This window comes from Symphalangus syndactylus, chromosome 18 (genome assembly GCF_028878055.3).
Source record: "Symphalangus syndactylus isolate Jambi chromosome 18, NHGRI_mSymSyn1-v2.1_pri, whole genome shotgun sequence".
Classification (NCBI taxonomy): domain Eukaryota; kingdom Metazoa; phylum Chordata; class Mammalia; order Primates; family Hylobatidae; genus Symphalangus; species Symphalangus syndactylus.
In genome coordinates this window covers 103,769,418-103,792,825 of record NC_072440.2, presented here as the reverse complement: position 1 = coordinate 103,792,825, position 23,408 = coordinate 103,769,418, and the positions used below count along the sequence as shown (strand labels likewise).

At 53.6% G+C, this 23,408-nt stretch overlaps 1 long non-coding RNA gene across 1 annotated transcript in view; it reads right to left on the bottom strand.

Annotated features, from left to right (window-relative positions):
* The window catches only part of LOC134733479 (uncharacterized), a 45,578-nt gene extending 24,008 nt beyond the window's left edge, over positions 1–21,570 (bottom strand). Inside the window, exons 1-2 of the long non-coding RNA XR_010116965.1 lie at positions 21,438–21,570; positions 20,634–20,976 (exon numbers count right to left, since the gene is read on the bottom strand). This is a non-coding gene — a long non-coding RNA (uncharacterized lncRNA). The remainder of the gene's footprint in view (positions 1–20,633; positions 20,977–21,437) is intronic.
* Between the last annotated feature and the right edge of the window lie 1,838 nt (positions 21,571–23,408).

The following is a 23,408-nucleotide window of genomic DNA, read 5'->3' as shown; positions in this document are numbered from 1 at the left end:
GGGTGCTATAACCTCTCAATGAAAAAATGTATCTAAAGCTCTGGGACCATGTCTGGCACATGTAAAGAGTTTGATAAATGTTCTTTGCCTTTCCTCCAAAAATAGCCAGGGCTGCATCTTAACAGACATCAACTGGGGTTGGGCAAGTAGGAAAAGGGAAGGAAGATTGGACAGGACAGAGGGAGGGGCAGGGCTCTTTCAGAGGGTGCCAGCAGGGTGCAGGTGTCCATCTACACGGGTTGTCCTGCAAAACATCTCTGAGACAAACTGTAATAACTTTTTTTTTTTTTTTTTTTTTTGAGATGGAGTTTCGCTCTTGTCGCCCAGGCTGAAGTGCAATGGCACAATCTCAGCTCACTGCAAACTCTGCCTCCCAGGCTCAAGCGATTCTCCTGCCTCAGCCTCCTGAGTGGCTAGGATTACAAGTGCCCACCATCAGGCTTGGCTAATTTTTATATTTTTAGTAGAGACAGGGTTTCACCATGTTGACCAGGCTGGTCTCAAACTCCTGACCTCAGGTGATCTGCCTGCCTCGGCCTCCCAAAGTGCTGGAATTACAGGCATGAGCCACTGCATCCAAAACAAACTGTAATAATTCTTCTGATGATTTGGATGAAAATATTTACACAACAAGCACATCTGAGACAAAAAACATTAGAATCTTTTTAGACTAATTTGCTCAACACAAACACCAAATCCAAGCTGCTTCAAAATGAGAAGGAGCAAGATGGTATTTCTCCCTCTTCCATGGCTCAAAGACACACAGCAGAACAGTGTGGCTGGGAGGAGGCAAGGAAAGGCCCTTGGCACTCACAGCATCCACCAGGTGGCTCCCCAATGCTAGGGGGTCCTGGGCTGGTGAGTTTCTAAAGGAAAAGGATTTCTCTGGACAGAGGGCTGTGTACTGCTCTGCATTTGTAGGAGAGATCTTTTACACCAGTGCCCCCCCACTCGCCATGGTGAGTGCCATCTGCACACCCACACAGGGTCCCACACACATCCAGGCACTGGGAGAGAGGGCGGGCGGAGGAGGTAGAGAAGATGCAAGGCAACGATCAGGAAAAGAGAAACACAGAGGGAGACAGTTCAAGAGAGTGAGAGACACAAAGGAATGGGGAGACAGAGAGAGGTGTAGGCTGAAAGAATGAGAAAGAATGGGCTAAAAATAAAAAGACAGAGGAACAGACAGATAGATAGAGGAAAGGAGAGAGAGAGAAAGAGAGAGAGAGAGCAATGGGAGCATATTGCTTTTTCCCTGTGTCGACATTTGCACACATGTACAAAAGCAACAGTGAAGGAAACTGCACACATCAAGGAAATGGGCAGTGGCACCAAACCATATTAACAGTCACTGCAATCTCCCCTGCAACACACATCAGTTTCACTGACGAATGCTGTTGTTGAAGAAGGAAAAAGCATTAATTTCGTTATGTCTCTATACTTGATGACATATTTCTAATATTCTGTGTGAGGAGATGGGAAGGACACATACAGCCTTCTACTATGCTCTGAAGTGAGAAGTTGACTACAGGAAAAGCACTTATGTGAGTTACAAGCTAAACTAGCCACTTTTTTCATGCAATATCATTTTTATTTGACAACTGACAAACTATATATCTTCAGACTTAGGTATTTGGCAGACATCCTCTTGAAAATAAACAAAGTAGGCCTGTTCATTCAAGGCAAACAACTGACTGCATTTATTGTCAACAACAAAATCTAAGATTTCAAGTGAAAATTAGAATTTGGGGAAGCTTGTACTTGACTGAGAGCATTCCAAGACTTTTCTGCAGAGATTGATGCTGATATTAATTACGGCTGCTTCTGGATATTGAACAATGAAATGTGTCAACATTTGGGAGATCTTCATAACTCAGTAAACCAGTATTTAACATGACAATGTAAAACCATGCATGGGCAAAAGATCTATTCGAAGAACAGATAAACCAGCAGACATTAAGAGTACTTAGTCCTTCTGAAGACTGTATGCTTCTCTGGAAATGAGAATAATAACCCCCCTTGCAAGAACCTGCTAGCAGTGTCTGACATGTAATAGACATGTCACAGCTTCTGTTCTTAGATTACAGAGGTGGTGAATGAAGTATCACCATGGCTCTACCCATCTAACTTTAGTAGGCCCCCCCACCAACACACACACAATTACCATAGCATGCTCCCAATACAATATCAGCTCTTTGCACTTGGCTGGGCTGGACTGCTACAGCCCAGTGCAAAGTGGAATTTCATCAGCACATTGATCATCTTCTAAGCATCTTCAGTCACAACTCAGTAAACAGCCAACATTGTCCCGAAGAGTGGCACCACTTCAAGTATCGGGTCATGTGTCTATATAGCTCCATATCCATGCATGTGTGTGTATGTTTTTGTTACTGAAAGGGCATGGGGGCGGTGGGGGGCATGTCTATACCTGACTACAGAGAGTGAAGCTGGCATTTAAAATCTACTACACTTTAGCAGTTGTGAAATATGCAATGCATCTTTTATTTATTATAGTCCTCATTCTGTATAAAAAATAAATTTATGAAGTGATGGATTTGTTAATTAGCTGATTTAATGATTCCACAATGCAAACATGTATGGAAACATCACATTGCACCCCATAAATATAGACAATTATTATTTGCCAAGTAAAAATGAAATGGATAAAAATGAGCTTGGTGGAGCGCAGAGCTGGCAGCACTGTCCTCAGCAGCTTAGCAGCTTGCTCACCCCATTCCACGAGGGATCTGGGAAAGGCCCACACTGTGGCTCTTAGAGCTGACTCCCAGCCCAGCAGCCCAATCTGGCCCAAACAGAGGGTATGGCCCTTACCCTAGGGTCAACTAAAGACAGAAACTAGAGCGTTCACCCATCTCTTTCCCCACCTTTCCCCAGAGGTCTGGAATATAGATTGAGCTTAAGCACACAGGACATGGTTCTGTCTCAACGGAGCCAACATCTTGGCCTAGCACAGGCCACTTTGTGACACTCTGTCTTATCCCCCAGGAGCACAGCCACATGGGCAGAAATCAGGGTGATGTTCTTCAAGCCAAGAAACACCAGAGATAGCCAGCAAAACACCAGGAGCTGGGGGCAGACCTGGAACAGTCTCCCTCGCAGGCCCAAAAGGAACCAACCCTGCCCGCACCTTGATCTTCGACTCTGGGTCTGCAGAACAATACATTTCTGTCGTTGAGGTTGCTCAGTTCTGGGTACCGTGCCGTGGCAGCCATGTAAACTCATAAATCCTGCCTGAAGCTATTATCACACCTATTTTACAGGTGAAGAAACTGGAGCTCTGGGGGATTAGGGACTTTGCCCAAGGTCACTTGGCTAAAAACTTACTGAGCTAGAGTTAGCCTTTCTTTCGCACAGCCCCTCAACTGTGGGTGTCTCCACCGTCTCCCTGGCCCCGCAAGAATTGGCAAATGGTGATTTATTCACCCGTGAGCTCTGAGGTGAGCGATCGGGTTTTTTTCTAGCCTCAGCACGAAGCAGAGCTTTAAGATGATAAACCTTCTTTACCCTTGACACACCCCAAGTGTGGTCTTGAAGGATGGAGCCGATCACCTACAGGTTTAAGGAGCCACATAGAGAAAGGGCCGGTGTGGGGCTCCAGGCCCCAGGTTTAAATCCAGCTCTGCCTTTCTCCAGCCGTGGAAACTCAGCACGTTTCTCTGTATCCCAACGTCTTCATCAGTACCAGGGATGACAAAGTTCTGAGAAGGATTACATCAGAGCGTCCAAGCTTAGGGTGTGCTGTGGCATGCAGTCGATGTTGAATGAGTGACTGTTACCATCATCATTATTACTGTGCTTTCTCATTACGATACCAAATGTATTCCTGATAAAATTAAACTCGAAGCCTCTGCCCCAGGACCCACTACAGGCCTCTTGGAATGATCTCCCTTATTTACGGAGAGAATGCTCGGCAGGATGAAGAGGGAGACCCAGGGTGGACCTGGAGGGGAGGGGGACAGCGGGACAGCAGCCCTCCCACAGGAGCCAGGCCCCCCTCTTCCACCCACCTCCTCGCCACCCCGTGTGGCTTCCTTCTACCAGCTAGAAATGGGACTTGGCTTTTTAAACTCAGCCCCGATGTGGTCACACTCACACTGGAGAAACGCATGTCCGCTCCGTCAGGACAGGACAGGCAGGAGGACCAGGAGAGACACTCCCAGGCCAATGGGCGTGAGCCCTGGGTCCAAGTCTCAGCAAAAGGACCCAAGAGAAGACCCAAGGGAGGCCTTCTCCCCCGGAGTCAGGGCTTCTTCCCTGGAGAGAGGGCTGCAGGTGCTTCCCATCCTCTTGGGTCCATGAGTGGCTGCTCAAAGGGACGAGACCTCCTGGGGAGGCACTTCTGTCCCTTGTCAGGTTAAGTCCTTCACCGGTTCCCACCCCGGACAGGACAGGGTGCACTGAAGCTCCACTGCATGCATGACAGCCTTCCTGGCTGGGACCCTCTCGCCCATTCCCCAGACCCCTCTGCAGAGCTGAGGAGTAAGGAATTCGGCGGCATAGCCCCACTACAGGCGGGAGTTGGATCCCAGCCACACCACTGGCCATGAGCTCAGGCACATCGCTGGTCACTTGACCTCCCTGAGACTCAGATTTTTGGCCTCTAAGTAGGAAGCATCCAGGGCAAACCAGCGAGGAAATGCAGTTGACCCCTGACCAGACTCCCAGCCCCACGGCCACCCGCTGCGGGATCTGCAGGCTGTGGAAGGAGCTGAGTCAGGGGTGCTTGGGGGGATGTGTCGGGAGGTTCCACCCTCACTGGCGGGGGTGGAAGGGGAGGCAGAGGCCAAGGGCTGCCATCAGGCACCGTCTCAGCAAGAGAATCAGGAACTAGAGCCCCCAGCTGTGAGGGCCCTGTGAGATTTCTTCAACTTTTGTCACTTCCCCACTTTTTCCCCTTTGGTTACCACCCTTCTGCCCGGCGTGACTGTTAATTAACCCCTTATAGCTGCAAGGGCTGGCCTGCAGGGTCAGCAAAGACAGGAGCCAGAGGACGGCCCCACCCCAGCCCAGGCCAGTCCCGAGATGGGGCCAAGCCAGCAGGGACTAAGTCCAGGCTGAGCGAGTGAGGGGCGGCCCAGGCCTGGAGCCACTGCAGCCAGAAAGGTCCTGGGCCCCCAGCCACCCTCTGGGTAAGCTCCTGGTGAACGTCCAGGCCTGGTTGTGCAAACGGCCCTACTCCCAGTAAGTTGCAGCGGGGGGAGGAGATCTCGGCCTGCGAATGCTGCTTTGCTGGTTATACTCTCACCTCTGCCTGGATCCACCCAGCTGTTTCCACGTCTCCTCTGCTCCCAGGCCTGGGGGAGAAAGCCCAGGAGGGAGGCATAGAGCGCCAGGCCCTCGTGGCTCCCCTGGCTCCATGCAACTGAACTCAGCCCCAGGGGATCTCTGCTCTGACTCGAGAAAGTCCAGGGAGAGGAAGGGGGCTGAGGAAGGGAGCAGAGCACACCCCAGCACACTCCATGATTCATCTGGACCCAGCGCATGTGTCAGTGTCCATGCGTGTGCACATGTGTGCATTGAGGGTAGCACGTGTGTGGTACTTTCGATCTGAAAACACACAGTATCTCTCCAATCCTCACAGCAGTCTCATGAGCAGAAACGTTTGTGTCAATACACAGATAGGGACACCAAGGTTTGGACTGACTCCGTGACTGGCGGGGATTCTCACGCAGCCTGGGGGGCTCCCATGGTGGTCCCTGCAGACACCCTGGAACTCTGCTGCAGGTGGTCGCGGCTACCAGGCATCACCAGCCCATCTCTGAGACTTCCACACACGGAGATTTACTAGTAACTCATTTGCATATCTGCCTCTTGCTGGCAAGATCTCTTCCCTACCCCAGCTCGAAGGCTCGGTGCTGCCATCCAAGCCAGCTTCCTGTGTTCTGTCCAGAGCAGAGGAGAGAGAACCACCCACCCAACACCCTTCGTGTAAAAAGCCGTAATCCTCCTGTGCTTGCAGACTTCACCACCAGCCTGCAGCCTCACCTTCCCCCAAACTTCCCTCCTGGTTCTAATTTTTCAGTCCTTTACTCATCTCTGGGGGAAGCGGCCCCGGGGGCGGGAGGGACGTGGGAGGCCGAGAGCTTGGTGTTGAAGTTGGCGGCAGCCCCGGGCTTGTGCTCACCCAGCAGTACCGGCCCCACTGCTGCCTCGGAGAGACAGAATAAGATCCACATCCTAGCCCAGTGCCAGGCCTGGAGAAGGCACGAGACGAACAGGCCCAAACCACCCAGGACCTGGGCAAGCCCCTCCGGCCAGTGCCTCTGGCCCTGCGAGGCACTTGACCCCCCTCACCTCTGCCCCATGAGTCCAGATCCTTCCTCCCTGGGCGGACCCCTTCCCACCCACATTGGATGTCCTCTGCAAAACATCACACATCATCTGTTCTCCATTCCTGGAGATCATGACACCATCACACAGGCCTGAGCCCCTGCTCTATGTGATGGCCCGTGGAGGCCCTGGTCCTCCAGCTTGTCATCCAGAGAACGGGACTAACGTTCCCTTTAGCTCCTGGTTTGGGGGTGGGGGAGGTTCGTCACGCAGCAAAGAGCAACGGCCCAACTGAACTCAAGATAGGTAACATCTATCACTCTCTGCAATCTGCAAGCTCGTCACTCTGCCTAGGAAGATTAGATTAGTAATTGCCCGGTCATCGGAAAAATCCAGCTCCAGATACCTAATATCTTGTTTTCTTCCGTCTGTGCCCACAGTGTTTGTGAGGCTAACTTGGCTGGCATTTTTTCAAGTGTGGAAACAAAGCAGGCAGCTTTCTCCTTTCCAGGCACGGCCTGCCCCACTTCGGTCATCTCCCACACTTGACTCTTCCCCAGACACCTCCTCCAACCCTCTGAGTTTTCCCAAATGGGGCCCAGGCCAGACTCCAGCTATGTCTTGGGGCCCTGGGCACCAGGCTTCCCTTCCCTCCCCTCCTGCTTGCTGATCATTGTCATCAACCCTGGGTTTTTCTGAAAGAAGCACAGCCCGTGTGTCTCAGGTCCTTCTCCCATCTCCTCTTGGCCTCCTGGTTGGTGGGCTCCACACAGCAACACCAGCCCCCACACATCCTGACCCCTACTTCCCAGAATCGGTCATTTGGCGGGATTTGAAATCATCTCTGCTTCCAGGCCTGTTTGCATGTCACACTCTTGGGAGAGATTCTTAAAAGCATAATTTTTTAAATAGGCAAGAGCAAAGCAGCCCCTTTGGCTAGGGTCTGATGGCTACATCACACCCTCTGGAGAGAAGCACGGCAGTGAAGTTCTGCAGGCGACTCCTGCAAGTCTTGGACGTGACAGGAACTCAGGAGGTCACAAGGCCCCTCAGCCATTCGACCTGACATCGCCAAAACTGGAGGTCTCCTGGGAAGCTGTCTTTTTCATCTCTGTTCCAGGAGCAGAGTCAGTCTTGCTTTCTAAGCTGGGGCTCCTCAGATGGGGCTGAGGCTGCATAGGGTCGGGAGAGCACGAGTCTGGGCTAGGCTGCCCCTTCCTCCCACGCTGGGCCCTGCCACGTCACCGTCAGCTTGCCAACACCCCCTGACCTGTCTGTCCACGTGGCCTAAGCTTTCCTGTCTTTTCAAGCCAGTCTTAACTAGGATCAAAGGGTCCAACTCAGGCAGAGACTCACCTCTCGTAAGATGCTGCATCTGGGGCGTGACTGCTCTTGGTGAAAGGGGAGAAAGTGAAGGGGCTCCTGCATGGGTGACAGGCTAAACTTGCTGACGCCAGGACTCGGTTGCTCTCAGGGAAACACAGGACCCCAGGCTGAACATTTTCAGGAAGATCCAGTCCAGTCAGCCAGCCCCTTCTGCTGGCAAGTCAGCTCCCAGGGCCTGGACTCCCAGGGAGAAGGAATCCAGAGACCTTAGGCAGAGAGACATCAGGCCGAGGGGGGGACCGAAAACTTTACATCTGAAAAATACCTCAGCTCTTTTCATTCTCTGGTTGAAGTTGAAAACGAGTGTTCTGCAAGTCAACTGCAAGTGAATGCCTGGACCAATGGAAAATGTTCAGGAGGGTCCCAGCCAGGCTCCCGCTGAGCCCAGCTCCTTCTCCCTCAGTCTCCTTCTCTGTGTGTGTCTCTGCCAGCCCCCGCCCTCTCTCCTCTCTGTCCTGGCCCCACTATGCTCCCTCTAGGTGTGTACATTTCTGTCTTTGCTCTCCTGCTCCATCTCTTTCTATCTCTCTCCTTTCTTTCCACCCTCAACCTCCCCTTCTTAGCCTGGAGGAAGCTGTAATTTAGGGCCTCTTTCCCCAGATGAATCTCTCAATATCCACAAATGTTAACTTCATTAATTTGGGAAGGATTTATCAGTACAGAGGTTAATTGTCTTTCCCTGACATGTTTTTACTGAATACATCTGGGTGACAAAATTAATTTCCTCATTAGCTATTTTTGAAAGTGGAACAAGCTGAGGGGAATCAGGGCAGGGAGAGTCTGTGCCATGTGAGCTGTTCTGGGCTCCCCACAATCTGCCTGGGTGCTCCCTCCTGTCAGAGGTCACGGGGGCCTCCCGAGGGTCTCAGCTCTGCAGGACATCCTGGCTGCGATGGGGTGGAGGCAGGTCTCTCTGGGCCCAAGAGCTCCAGGGATGGGCCTATGCCGAGTGGGGTGACCCAGGCCCACCTGGCTGCCCCAGGCCTCTTCCTTTCCCGTGTGGGAAAGCGGCTTTTTGGTGGGACACCCAAACCACTGCTCCTTTGAACAGACTAGGAGATGCAGACAGAAACAGAGATCTCCCAAACAGCCCCAGCTCAAGACCTGTTCAGCTGGACCCAGGAAGCCAGACCCAGTTATTCTGAGGGCCTTGGGGGTTAGAAGTCTGTGTCCTTCATCAGGCCCTGATTAGCCAGGCCCACAGGTGCTTCCTGGGGTGACTTCCAGCCCAGACGCCCCAGTGTGGGGTGGCGCCAGGACCGCTGCAGTTCTCCCTAAGGGAGAGGAGGATGTGGGAGCTGGCCAAGTGCCCAGCCCTAGAATTCAGAGTGGGGACATCTCGGACCACCTACTGGAAAGGTGGCCACGTGCAGGGACCTATATTCTGGTGCAGGTGTCAAGCAGCGAAGAGCCTGGGACCGTGGGCCATGCACTTGGCCTCTCAAGGCCTCGCTTTACTTGACTATGAAGAAAATGGATGCCCTACTGCCCAGTCCCAGGAACCTCCCAGATCCAGACCCCGAGGCTACCGCTGCCCCTTCTTATCTCGCTGTAACCTGTCTTCCCTCCCGGAGGAGTCGCCCTGCACTTCACTTGGACCATTTCCCCAGGATTGCTCAGGACAAAGTCCAGACCAGGCAGCACCCGGCATCCAGAGCTTCTCCAAGCAGAGCTTCATCCTCCTCTACCCAGACCCTCCCAGGCCAGCAGGCATGAGCTCTTGGCTGCATCCTATTAGAGCAGAGAGGAAAATAGACCCAGTGGGTCAGGAGACTGCCCTGGGCCCAGGCAAGGACAGAGGCCAGAAGCCCATTCCTCTCTGGGCCAAAGCCCCGACCCCACTAGGGGATCCCAGCCTCCAATGTCATCCCCGACTGCAATGGGGGATCCCAGCCTCCTGTGTCACCCCTGACCCCACTAGGGACCCAGCCTCCTGTCTCATCCCCAACCCCAGTGGGATACCCCAGCCTCCCGTGTCATCCCTGTCCTCACTGCAGGGCCCCAGCCTCCCAGGTCATCCACGGCCCCAGTGGGGGACCCCAGCCTCCTGTGTCATCCCTGTTCTCCCTGCAGGGCCCCAGCCTCCTGTGTCATCCCCAACCCCAGTGGGGGACCCCAGCCTCCTGTGTCATCCCTGTCCTCACCGCAGGGCCCCAGCCTCCCGTGTTATCGACCCCTTCCTTTCTAGGAAACAAGGCGTGGGCCGCAGAGTTCGAGTTGGTCCTGAATTTCCTGTTTCTTTAAGCTGAGACATTTTACACACATGGGCACACTCCCCAGCTGCCACTTCTGATCTAGCCCAGAGAATTTCATGCAGCAGCAATTTCAGGAACAGGAAAAACCAGACCCAGGGAGCTATCTGAATGTCACAAGCCAGTCGCCTGGGGCAGGAATAGGACGGGCTGCCAGGTTCTCCCTCCCTGTCTCCATTTCCCTTCTCACGGCCACTGCTCCCTCCTGAAGGTGGCAGCAAGGGCAGAAGGATCCTTGAGACAGCTGGCTTCCCATCCTTCCCTGGGGCCTCCAGGACCACCGTCCCCTCCCCATACCCTCCTACCCACCGCGGAACAACCCTGGCTGCTGTACACACAAGCGGGGCCCCTCGTAATTGCCTTCAGTTGAGCTGTGCTGAGCCCTCCTTCCCAGAGACCCTTCTCCTCAGCTCCACTCCCCTTTCAGCCTGAAACGGTGTCTCTACCACCGCCAGGCTCTGTGGCAGCCCTCCCTGCAGTCAGCCTGCCTCATGCAGGGTTTTCTGAAACAGGAATTCCAGACTTCTTTGCTGGGGAGGTCAATGGACAGGAGTCTGGCCATGAAGTGGGACCAAGCAGGATGTGCCCCTGCTCCCCAAAAGTGAGAGAGGCACTCTGGCTGGCCTGCGGGATGACCAGGAACAGGCCTCAGGGTGCCCCACGTCCCTGACTCTGAGCCTGTGGATGAAGGGAATCTGTCATCAGGGGAACAAGGGGGTCGAGGAAGGCCTCCCAGAGGGGCTGATCACAGAGCTGGGTTCTGAAGGATGAAGAGGAGTTTGCAGAGCCAATCAGAGGAAAGGGCATGCAGAGGGAGGCTCTGAGACTTAAGAAGAGCCCGGCCCCACTGGGGAGCCTCAAGCTGCTCTGTGCTGCTGCCACATGCCCTTCAGAAGGGGAATGGGGGGCAGGTGATGGAAGGAGCCCTGTGTCTTCCCGTAGGGACTCTTAGCAGGAGTTAAGCAAGACCAGTGGCAGAATCCAACTTGTGGGTTAGGAAAAGACCCTGGGAGGCTGTGCAGAAGCCAGCCCAGGGCTGTGGGAGCCAATAAAAAGTCTACCTTGAAAGTGGGGAGCACTGGTCATAAGAGACTTTCTTCTAATGTGAGCATTCCCTCTACGAAGGAGAATGGAGGGACATTTACAGACACTGTCAGATGAATTCTCAGAAAACCTTGGGGAGGAAATTGGAAAGCCCTGCCTGCCCCAGGCATGGCAGGCATACACGTTCCTGGCTAGTGAAGTGGTTTGCTCAGGAGATTTTGCAGAAAAGTTAGATGGAGCTCCATTTTAGAGATGAGGAAACCGAGATAGAGGATGCTTCGGATGACAGTACTTTGGCGCCTGTGCCACGAATAGCACCCGGATCACCCTGGACCACCTGCCTTTGATGTGGCGCGGCAGCTGCATACATTTTCCTGTGCAGGCACTTGGATGGCCTGTGTTGCCTCCAAATTTGGACATCTGGCTGCTTCTCGGTGCCCCCACCTGAAACCCAATCCACCTCTTCCGAAGCCAGCAGATAGTGAATTGCTCAGTAAGAAAAAGGTCTGTGCAAAACAGAAGACTGGAAAGAAACCTCAGTGCCTCCAGGAACCTCATGTGAGCTCAGTTTGACTCTGCAGAAGCAAGCTCCTTGCTTTTAGAGGAGTGATTGTGGCTGGGCATCATCCAGACCTATGTGCAGTTGTTGGTTGAAGGCGTCTCTCCCACTAGACGGAAGCGCTCAGAGAACTAGGCAGTGGAAGGTGCATGACTGGGAGGAATGAAGGATGGCCATCCTGAGGCTGTGCTTGAATGGAGGCTTATTTAACATGGAGCCTCGTGCAAAACACCCTGGAGCAGGCCCCTGTAGGGTTGAGATCCTCCCTGTGATCTGCTGCTTCCCTCTCCAGTGGTTTTTATCTTTGAACAGAGCAAATCGTGGCTCCACTCAGACCTGCCCCGTGAGAGTCGAATGCAGCCACTGCACCAGGTCAGGGGTGAGGAGCTTCTCAGCCATTCCGACAAGGCCTGGTCATCAAAAGCCATGATTTTCTTGCATTCTGGGCCTTGTGACTTCTTGAGACGGGAAAAATGAAGCGCCGTTCCGCGATTTTGTTCTCAATCTGAAGGACCATTGCTTTGGAAAGTGGTCAGATTCTGCCTTTGGTTGATTTTGGGATTCAAAACCATGGCGATGGGAAAAGGGAAATGCATTTTAGGATTTCAGATATTGTCTAAAATTTGCACATCATTATATCCTGCAATCTTAATGGTTCAAGCATCTCTCGCTCAACCAAGAGCCTCTACTGGCCTAAATGATCAAAGCATTTCCAGGAATTATTCAAGAAAAAAAAAATCTGCTCTCGTCACTCACCGGCTGAAACCCCCTCAGTGGCTCCCACTGCCCTCAGATGTAGTCACCCTCCTTACTGAGCTTAGTGAGGGCTGCACTAAGCGCTTTGCATTATTGTCTCATTGAAGTATCACGACAATCACGAAAGGAACTATCATTAAACCCACTGCATGGATGAGAAAACTGATCCTTAGAGAGGTCAGGGACTGGTTCAAGCTGACTGTGCTGTACAGTGTCAGAGTGGGGATGACCCCAAGCCCACCAAGGCCATTCTTAGCACCTCCAATCTCCATGACCATCTCCTAACTCTCTCCGTCCCCCTCATCTAATTCCTACCCATGGATGAAACTGTTTGTGTCTCACCTACTGCTCCAGTGAGCCCCTCCTGCTTACCTCCCTGGGCCCCAGGCTGGCCCCCCTGGGTGCTCCTGGCAGCAAAGCCCATGTCTGATTAGGGAACTTGTTATTAGGAAGCTTCCTTGTTTGCTTTATCCACCTTCTCCAGACTGGGACCCCTGGAGACAGAGCCCTTAGCTCCCGAGGTCAGGTGGTCCCTTGCTGTGCCCAGCACAGAGCCTGGTACCTGGGAGGAGGGCAGTAAATCTGTGTGGAGCGGGTCGTTTCATTCTGCACTGGAGGATCATTTTCATGCTCCACAATCCACGGCTATCAAAAAAATTAATATTAGCTTCCAGTAAAGTCTAGAGTGGTGCTTCTCACACTAGACTAGGCAACAGGACCACCCGGAGAGTCAGGTAAAACTCGGAGGCGCTGGCTCCAGAGGCCCAGACAGGTGAGGCTGTGTGGCTGGTCCTGCCCCCGCCTCTGAGGGGCACTGCTCTGCAGCCAGCAGCCCACCCCTGAGTGCACCACTCAGCGACCAAAGGCACCTGGCTGGGCGATGACTGACAGTGAGGCAGCTCCAAAACTCCCTTCCGCAGCATTTACAAAACAGACACGGTCAAAGTTTTCTATTTGGAGGAGTCATATGCTGCAATGGGGGTTTTCCCTTCATTTTTGGAAATGCCATGAAATAAAATGTTAAATGTGACTCCAATATCCAAACCTGAGGCACAGACAACTCACCGCAGTTACACCTCAGAGAAAACATGGGGCTCCCCGGGAGAGGGGCCTCACTCAGCCTGGAGTTATGTTCTGACTTCTCAAAACATGAAACCATTTATATTGGCTCCGGCGCATTCAAAAAACAAAAAAAAATTCCCTTATGTCGCATGCACGCGCGCGTGCACAAAAAGATCAGCTTTCGGTTCACAATGAGTGTGCCCCTGGGTCTTTTCTGTATTTCACTCACTGAGGCCTGGGGGACCAGGCCCAGGGGGAACGACGGGGTGCCTCCGTCTGTGCTCCCTGTCCCTGTTGGCCAGAGCTGGTGAATCACCCGGCCCCAGCAGCCTGTGTCCTTTCCCAATTACCGTAGCTGTCAGAGCTGACTAAAAAACCAGTAGCAGCTGGCAGGAAATGGGTAAGAAAACTGACCACAGAGAAACTGTAGGACTCTACACAGCAGCGGCAGATAGACTCGGGGACAGGAAGTGGAGCTGTTAGGACTCGGCCCTCGCCTGTTCCCGGGCACCTCAGGGCCATCGAAGGGCGTGTGCACCTGAGATGCTGCTGTGCTCGCGTCACGCAGTGACCCCGCAGCAGGCACCAGCCACGGCCCCCGCAGGGAAAGAAGCAGTCAGGAGTGGTGGAGAAGCACCCCCAAAAGCCCTTTGAGACTCCTGCAAAGGCAGTGCTTCTGCCAGTCCAGGGGTGATGGAATCGCAGCCGGCAGAGCCTGCGCTGTTGAGGTCAAATGACCTGCTGGCCGTGCATTGCCTCACCAGGCTCCCTGCAGCCAAAATGACCAGCTCTCAGGCAGGGAGAGGCCACCATACATTGAGAACAGTGCTGATGTCGAGGTGGGGAAGCGCTTCTCTACGGAGTTACAGGTCCAGCGTTTTCAATACTCCCACCGCGTTTCAGCCAATGCCGAGGGCGGGCCCTTCAGAATCCCTCGTGATGAGAAAGTAGCAGCCAGGTGGCATGCCAGATCCTTCCATGCATCGTCCCACTCCTGTTCACATACCCTAGGAGGCAGCTCAGACTATCCCCATTTTATAGATGTGCAAACGGAGGCTCGGGATTAAATAGGCCTGGCCCTGGGTTCCACCACCTATCCACCTATGTGGGGCAGAGCCCAGATTCAAAGTCTGACTGGGGTCTCTGCCCCGATGACCTCTGCTCACAGCGGGCCGCTAGGTGCTGAGATGGGAAGAGGAGAGAAGGGGTCAGAGGGAGAGGGGGAGTGAGCACAGCGGAGGAGCCTTGCCTGGGCCCTGATCCTTCACCCAGAAAGAAAATGGGGTGGTCAGTGCTTAATCGCATCTTCCCAGTGGCCCAAGGTGGATGTCCGCCCAGGACACCACCCCAAGCAGCCCAGCAAGGGGGACCCACCCTCTCTGCACCAAGGCAGACCCAAGGTGCTTCCAGGGGCAGCCAGAAAAGGGTGGCTTCTGTGTGGCCTGCTCTGGGACAAGCTGCTGTGACAAGAAGCTGCAGCATCTGCTATTGAACTTGTGACCCGGGCCTTGGTCCCTAAGAGGGAGTAGGGCACAGCTGGGACAGAGGGTGAGGGTCCCCTTCCCATCTCTCAGAGGTGGCAGAGTGCACCTGCTCCACAGAGCGTGCGCGGCCCCCTCTGCTGGCGCCTGGTCCAGCTCTCGGGTGAGCAAGATGGGAGTTCAGCTGGGCGTGACTCACCCCTGTTCCTGGAACTGTCTGAAGGCGGGGAGGATGCTGTGGGTAGGCTCTAACTGTATCATCTGGGCTGGGGCCGGTAGCAGATGGTCCTTATAAAAAAAAAAAAGTACTTCCATGTGGGCTTAAAATAGCGCAGCACTCACCATCAGCTGAATGGGGAAATGTACGAGCCAGTCTTTCACGTGGGAGTGGGCACTGCAGGCTGGAGGTTGGGACAAGGGGCCCAGACACCAGCCACAGCGGCCGAGCCCAGGAGGCACAGAGGAGACACCTCAGCACCCACTTCATGCCTGGCCTAGACCAGGCAGGTGGCAGACACGGGCCCAAGCAGGCCCTGCAACGACGATGAAGATGACAATGAAGCCACAGAACCCTCCCGTTGCCACAAGGGAGCCAGCTGGGAAACCGAGACGCCAGAACACCGGCCATCCACCACCCTGCCAGTCTCTCAGTCAGTCCAGGAAAAGCCTTTCTTCACCCTGGAAGTCGGGAAGATGTGGCTACCTAACAGGTGGCAGAAACAACTTTTGGTCCTGAGTCAATCTCTCTCTCTCCCCAGGCCCTACAGGAATGCAAGCGTGAGGCCTGCAGCCTCTGGAGTCCACCCCTCACCGATGTGTGTGTTCTGGGGCAGGTCACTTCCTCGTTCTGTGCCTCAGTTTCCTTATCTGTAAAATGGATGGAAAGCCCCACCTTCTCTAGGGCGAAGCCCAGCACCCGGAGGTGCTCTGTGAAGGGAGCCCACAGCCCTGCCTCGGTTCTCCCTGAGGCCCGAGACAGCCCTTGGCCCCTTCCTCCCTTTTTAATACTTCCCTTCATCTTTCTTTAAACCATGCTGCACTTTGACATGTAGAGGTGATCGCTCTGAAAGTCGGGGTCTGGAGCGTCGCCTCTTGCTGCTGCTGTGTTGATGTGGAGGGAAGGGGGTGACAGGAGGTAAGCCGGGGCAGGGACAGCAGGTGGGGAGGCTCGCTCCGTCCAGCCCAGCAGCCAGGGCTCCCAGGCATGGCAGGCCACCTTCCCGCCCTCCTGCCACCTGCCCTGCCGGGGCTCAGCAAATCGGAGCCCAGGTCGCCGTGGCCTTTGAGGGGTGGAGACCCTCCCAACTGCAGGGCAGGGTGAGGGAGCTCTAAGGGAGCCACGGGTCCTCAGTTACTCGCCCAAGGAAGGTTTGTCAGAGGTGGAGGGTCTGCACTGAGCCCACCTTGGTGTTCTGTGTGGACAAGCGTATGGTGTGCTGGTAAATGTCAAACAACCAGCTCCACTGGGGCCTGGGGAGGGGATTAAAAATAGCTCTGATCTGTAGCGGCTGCCAATTTCGGCGGTATCAACACTCCCGCTGAAGCTGGTTTCATCCTTGCATGTGGAGTTGGGAAGAGACCACAAATGGGCTGCCATGAGCTCCAACACCCAGCACAGGGCTGGTGGATACGCGGTAACGTGACCACCCTTCCCACACAGGCTGGCGTCCATCAGGGGCACAGACACGTGATAATGACCCAGGCTCAACTGAAAGGCGGCAGAGCAAAAGAGTCAAAGAGTTAAGACCCGGACCCTTGAGTTAGGCTCGGGTTAACTGTGTCTGATTCATCCCGGCTCTAGTTACCAGCTGTGTGGCCTTGGGCAAGTTGCATAACCACTTCGGGCCTCGTATGTAAAGCGAAGATGATAATAGCGTCTGTCCTTTCACATGGGTGTCTATTTTGCAGTAATGACCTGCAGTCACGAGCTATTCTTTTTAAGGGATGGACCTGAGGGACAACACATCTGTCAGGAGAATGCTGAAACCTCTCCCTCCCGAAATTAAATGATGAAAAGTCTTCCCTCCACCCCGCAGCCTCCCCAGCTACTCCTTCACCCCTCTTCTCTCACAGGCGTCGTCTAAGGGTTTCCAGGCCGCCCCCACTTCCTCTCCTCCACTCGCTCACCCCACGCTGCCAAGCGGCCTCTGCCCCACCACTTCTCCAAGGCGACTCTTGCCAATGTCACCAACAACCCCATTTTCTAAATCTAAGAGACATTTGTCATCCTGGGACTCTATGTCCCAGCAGCCTTAAGCCCTGCTGCCCAAGCAACTTTCGAAACAAGTGTGTCCCCAGTGTCTGTGACGGGTCCATCCCCTCTCCCTCCCCTCTGTCCGTTCTCTTTCTGTCTCTTTGACTGGGCCAGAGTCCTCTACCTGGCTGTTAAAACTTGAGTGCCTCAAGTCATAGGGGGAGCCGTGTCTTCTCCTGCTGAACCCCCTGTCTAGGTTGGCCCCCGACTCCAGCGGCCTCTACTGCTATCTGCACCAGCCTCTCCCAGTGGTACCTCTAGCCCTGACCTCACCTCTGACCCCTGGGCAGCACGGCCAGAGGTCTATTCCACACCGCCCCCTCACACACATGATGGCTCAAAGGTCCCCAGGTTCACCATGCCCAAAACTGTGCTCACCACCCGCTCCCAGGCCCGTGGTAATAACACCACTGTCCGCCATTCATCTTCCCACCTTTCTCTCTGTTGCCCCCAGGTCTACCCCACCCCAAGTCCTGCCTCCCCCTCAAGGCCTGCACAGCCTTCCCTTTTTGTCTTCTGTCTTCATCCTAGTGCCCCCCCTCCCGCACCCATCCAAATAAGAGCCATCTCTCTGGGTGCCAGGACCGTGGCCCTTGGGCTGGACCCCTGCCCCCACACTTGCCCTCCCCTCTGTCTTCCACATCCTTCCAGGGCGACCTTCCCAAATCTGAGATGTGGTCAGGTCACCCATGTGCCAAAACCTCCTGGGGTGCACACCAGGACCCCGGCGCAGCTTCTCAGGGCCTGTGTGCCTGGCCTTGGCATGTCTCTCCGGATTCCTCTCCCACCATCCCCCGGCTGTCTGCAGTCTTCATAGGGGCCACATCCTCCCTCCCAGGGTTTAGGGGATGTCATTGTCTCTACCTGGAACGATCTTCATCTTATCCTCACCTCCACCCCACCCCTTCAACCCAGTGGTTCTGAGCTCAGGCACTCATGGCTTCCCCGAGGAAGCCCTCCTCCTTCCTCCATGTCCACTCCCCCCGAGACACTGCTGCACTGTTCCCCCTCTGAACACCCTGGGCCCTGTGTTCACGGCAGTTCACAGGGCTGATAACTGTTCACTTATTCGTGTGGATAATTAACTAATGCTTACCTCTCCCACGAGACTCTTCATCCCCGAAGGTGTAACTGACTGGCATTTCTAGCGGTGGAATTCTTCACTGTGCGGTGCTGTCTATGAACGGCAGGAGTGTCCCCAGCCCCCACCCACTGGATGCCAGTGGCTCTCTCAGGCATCATGACAAGCCTCAAAGGCACTCAGGCCTTCCCACAGCCCCAGGAGGCTAGACCGCCCCAGGGAGCCCTGCTCCCCTAGGTGCAAAGAGCCGCAGGGACAGGAGCTATGTCTGGGTTTGCTCAACCCCAGTGCTTTAAGGTCCCAGCACAGAGTGGACACTCAGAAAACGCATGTTAACTGTGTGAATGGGCAGCTCCTACCTGCAAGCTTCCGCACAGCTGCTCTGACTGCCTTTGTGGGTGCTACAAGGATTTCGCCTTTGGGGGTCCAGGAAGCCATCATGCCTGTAAGCAGTGGTCCTCAGCCCCCTGGAGTGAGATCATGGCATGGCATCTGCCCAGAGCTCAACCAGGCAGGACCCAAAGCCAGCACCTCCCTCACCTCACCTGAATTTCAGCAGTTCAGGCACAGGTGATCAAATAGACTCTCCCTGGACCACAAGGACAGAGGCAGGTGCTGCTGGTTTCTCTCTCTGATGGTCAGGATCTCAGCTCTCCCTTCCTGCTGCCAACCTTCTACATAGGTCCACCCAGGGAGCTGGCTGCCATAGAAAATACAAACTCGGAAGCATGCGCCAGGCCATCAGCACAGAGCAGGCACCGCTGCAGGGAGGGTGTGTGCAGCCCGAGGTGCCAGCACCGAGCGCAGGTTCCTGCTTCAAAACCCTTTCCTGTGGCTTTCAGCTTTCCTCTTCCATTCACAGTGATCAGCCTCTTTTCCCATCAACCAAATTCCAACCACTTCAGGGGACCTTCACTAAACTGGCAAGAATGAACATTTGGCTCCATTCAACGAACATTCATGCACCAAACATTTACCAAGCACTCACTTTGCATTAAGGGAGCCACCCTAGAACCTGTCTTCACGTCCCCTTCATGGCTTTGTGCATCTTCTCGAGGCCTCCGAGTATGTCATTTCTGTTCACTCTATCCAGATTAACAAGATGGCTCTGCACTTCTTCTGTGCTTGGACAGTCTAGGCCCTCACAAGCAGCAAGCAGTATCTCCCCCTGGCCCTGGCCTGCGTGGGCTCACAGCTAATGACGTCTCTCTCATCATCTGCCCACTTTAACTCCACCCTCTCATTCTGCGTCAAGCACTCTGCCAAGCCTTCCTGGAGACCCTTCAGAGCTGGTGATATGGTTTGGATGTGTGTCCCCTCCAAATCTCATGTTGAAATGTGATCCCCAGTGCTGGAGGTGGGGCCTGGAGGAGGGTGTTTGTGTCATGGGGGCCCTCATGAATGGCTTGGTACCCTTCCAGTGGTAATGAGTTACTGCAAGATCTGCTGGTTAGAGTCTAGGACCTTCCCCGCTCTCTTGTTCCCTGTCTCACCACGTGACGCACCTGCTCCCCTTCACCTTCTGCCATGAGAGGCAGCTTCCTGATGTTCTTGCCTAAAGCAGATATGCCAGCTCCATGCTTGTACAGCCAGCAGAACGGTGAGCCAAATATACCTCTTTTCTTGTAAATTAATCAGCATCAGGTCTTCCCTTACAGCAATGCAAAATGGACTAACACAGTTGGGAAGAGAAGAGGTTACACATCTGAGACCCTCAGAGAACAAATTCAAGAGTTTTTAATGGAGAACCAGAGTGTACAGTGCCAAGGAGAGGCCAGCAGATGCTGGGGCAGTAAGAAGCTATAGGCAGGATGGGCGCTCGGCTGGCCTTCAAGGGTAGACAGTAGTAATCGTGGCAATGGGAGCTGATACTGACTGAGTGCTAACACGATGCCAAGCAATGTGCAGGGGCTATCTCATTTAATCTTCACAGTCACCCCATGACACAGGCGTTATTCTTATTCCCATTTTACAGGTGAAGGGACTGAGGCACATAGAACCAACTAATTTACTTAAGGTTGTGCAGCTTGTAAATGGCAGAGCCAGGATTTGCACACAGCCGTTTGGCTTCGGGGCCAGTGCTCTTCACCACCACCAGGAGAGTTTGGGTGTGTGGGCTATCTATAGCTGTGCAACAAACTTCCCCAAGTTCAGCAGCCTAACACAACACATGTAGATTATGTCATAGTCCCTATGGGCCAGGGACCTGGGACTGTCCAGCTGGTCCCCCGGCTCCAGGCATCTCACAAGCTGCAATCAAGCTGACAGCCTGTGGTCATCTCGGGGCCTGCTTGGGGTAGGATTTGGTTCCAAGCTCACTCACATAGCTGTTGGCTGGAGACCTGGATTCCTTACTTGGGGGCCTGTCCCAAGGCCAGTGACTTCCTTCAGGGTGAGTGACCAAGCAAAGGCATGAGTGACAGTGAGCAAGACATGTGGCCTCATCATGGAAGCAGCATATTGTTACCTTTGCTGTAGTCTGTGGTCTGTCCACGCGAAGCGAGTCCCGAGATCCAGCCCACACTCCAGGGGTGGGCACGATGAGAGGCCGTGACAACAGCAGGGGGGTCACCAGGCAGTCCTGGAGGCTGCCAGCCACGCGGGGCCGCGGAGAACCCCAGGTCACAGACACCACTGTCCTTAGTTTGATTCTTCACCCAGGAGCCTGACTGTGTTCCTTAGGTAATAATAATAGCCCCAAGGGGAGCTCAAACTTGATTCCCAGTCTGAGAGACTTCTTCCTCCTGTTCCTCCCAGAATCCAAGTGCCAAATCAGACGAGCACGTCTTAAAGATCATCTGCGCGCTCGGCTATGTAAAGAAACACAAGCGTATTTGTATTTCGCTGGTGTCAGGCCGAAAACTTGGCACCATCCCTCACTCCTCCGCTCCCTCGCCATACGATTCTAGTCAGCCCCCAATTCCTCTAAAGCAGTGATTTTTTCATCTCTCCTTTTCTCTCCGACTGCCCACAGTGAAGAGAAACCCTAATGGTTCTGGCGTTTCCGTTCTTCAGTCACTCCCAGGTGTCCTGATAAGGGCCCTGTCATACAGTCCTGATTGATGTTCAAAGACCATTCGTGGCTCCCACAGCCAAAAGGCAAGGCCCACACTTGAGTCTGGCCTGCAGGGCCGTCAGCTTCACAGCCCAGCCCACTCCCCACAGCACCCCCTGGCTCCAGTCCCCTGGTCCACATGCCTGGCACCTTCCCACTTCTAAGCCTTCATCTACCCCTTTCCTAACCCTCAAATGCTTTTCCCATTCTTCTTACCCAAATCCTGGTGGCCCTTCAAGGTCAAGTTCATTCCCTCCCTTCATTATGAATTTTTCCAGATGACTCCAACTCTTCAAGGCTGGACTTGGCAAGAGGCAGTGTGTGTTCAGCGGGATCAGTGAAATCGAAACACTTGTGACCACAAGCCAACTGCTCAGAAAATCATCTGGGTTTGCCTCCCCATACCTGCACCCTGCTCTTGTCTTCACTACCTGGTGACTCCGTCTGGGTCACCTGGACTTAGTTTTCCAGCCCTCCTGGGGAGCAGTTCTCAATTCCCTTCCCTCTGAACACCTGCTTCTGTGCAGCCCCATGTGACCACTTTCTCGCTCCCCCAAATCTCCTTCTCCCCGGATCTGTTCTCACTACCCCGCCACACCACCGTCAGGGGACAGCCCTCTCTAGACACCCACTGCACTCACTGTCTGGAAGATGACTCAGCGATCCCCTTAGACCCCTGTGTAGTTTTCGATCTTCTATCTAGTTCCCAACGAGACTTTGAGCACTTTCTTGACAAGTCCAATTCATCTCTGAATCCAGAACAGGGTGGGGACAGAGGGCATACACATAATCCCAGGAAAGACAAAGGTGAAAATTGTCCACGGATATACCTTCCCGGGAAAAAAAAAACGTACACTGAAGTGGCTTTACTCTATTTTCTTAACATTCAGAAATACAAAGCTATCTCTCCACCCACAATCCCAGACTATAAACTCAGCAGCACACGCACAGAGGGTGTAGAGAACAATGCGGGCGGGCACAGGGAGGGTGCAGCCGAGTCCCCCTTTTCCACACTCGGGGGTGAGACAGCGGGGCCTCAGATGCAGATGTGAGAAGCGGATGTGAAGCAGATCTGGGGGGGCCTCAGCAGCCTCACACAAGACCTCCAGACATCAGCATACACCCCGTCTTCCCGACAAGCTTCCCTTTTCCTGGTCCCATCAGAGGACACCCACGTTACTCACTGCACAGTTACAGCTGAACTTTCTATTCTGCCATTCTCTTTTCACACATTGTTCAGAAATACACGCTGCTGCCCATTTCATTTGCTTTTAAATAGCATGCCAAAGAGGAGACACGCCCAGTGGTCTCCGAGTCATGCCCCACGGGATCCAGGTCATTTGCCTAAAAGGCAGAAGTCAGACCTGGTGAAAGCTCACAGGTAATAACAGCCGGGGGGCCGCCCTTGCACCTGGCGTAGGCCTCACCAACCAGGTGCCTGTGCAGAGGTCTCTTAACTGTTTAAACTAAGGTAGGTTTTTCTGAAAAGCAGCCTCTCTCAGATTTTTTGGCCTCAGGACCACTTTGCCCTCTTAAAAATTATTCAGCATCCTCAGGAGTTTTGTTCATGTGAGTTTAGATTTGATGGCATTTGCTGTATTACAAATTAAAACAGAAAATTTTAAAATATGTATCAACTTGTATCAAAAATAACAATAACAAATTAATGACATGTAAACATAAATTTCATATCTTAAGAAAAATAACTACATTTTCTTTCTTTTTTTTTTTTTTTTTTTTTTGAGACACAGTCTTGCTCTGTCGCCCAGGCTGGAGTGGCAGTGGCCCAATGTCAGCTCACTGCAACCTCTGCCTCGTGGTTTCAAGCGACTCTCCTGCCTCAGCCTCTCCAGTAGCTGGGGTTACAGACACCCACAACCATGCCCAGCTAATTTTTGTGTTTTTAGTAAAGACAGGGTTTCATCATGTTGGCCAGGCTGGTCTCGAACTACTGACCTCAAGTGATCCGTCTGCCTCAGCCTCCCAAAGTGCTGGGATTACAAGCATGAGCCACCGTGCCCCAGCCACTATATTTTTCAAAACAAAAATATCAGTGAGAAGAATGGCAATAATTCATGCCTGTTCGAAGCTCCTCAGTGTCTGACTTAGAAAACAGGCAGGTTGTCAGATCTGCTTCTGCCCTCAGCCTGGGCCATTAGATCACTTTAGCTGAGGCATGTGAAGAAA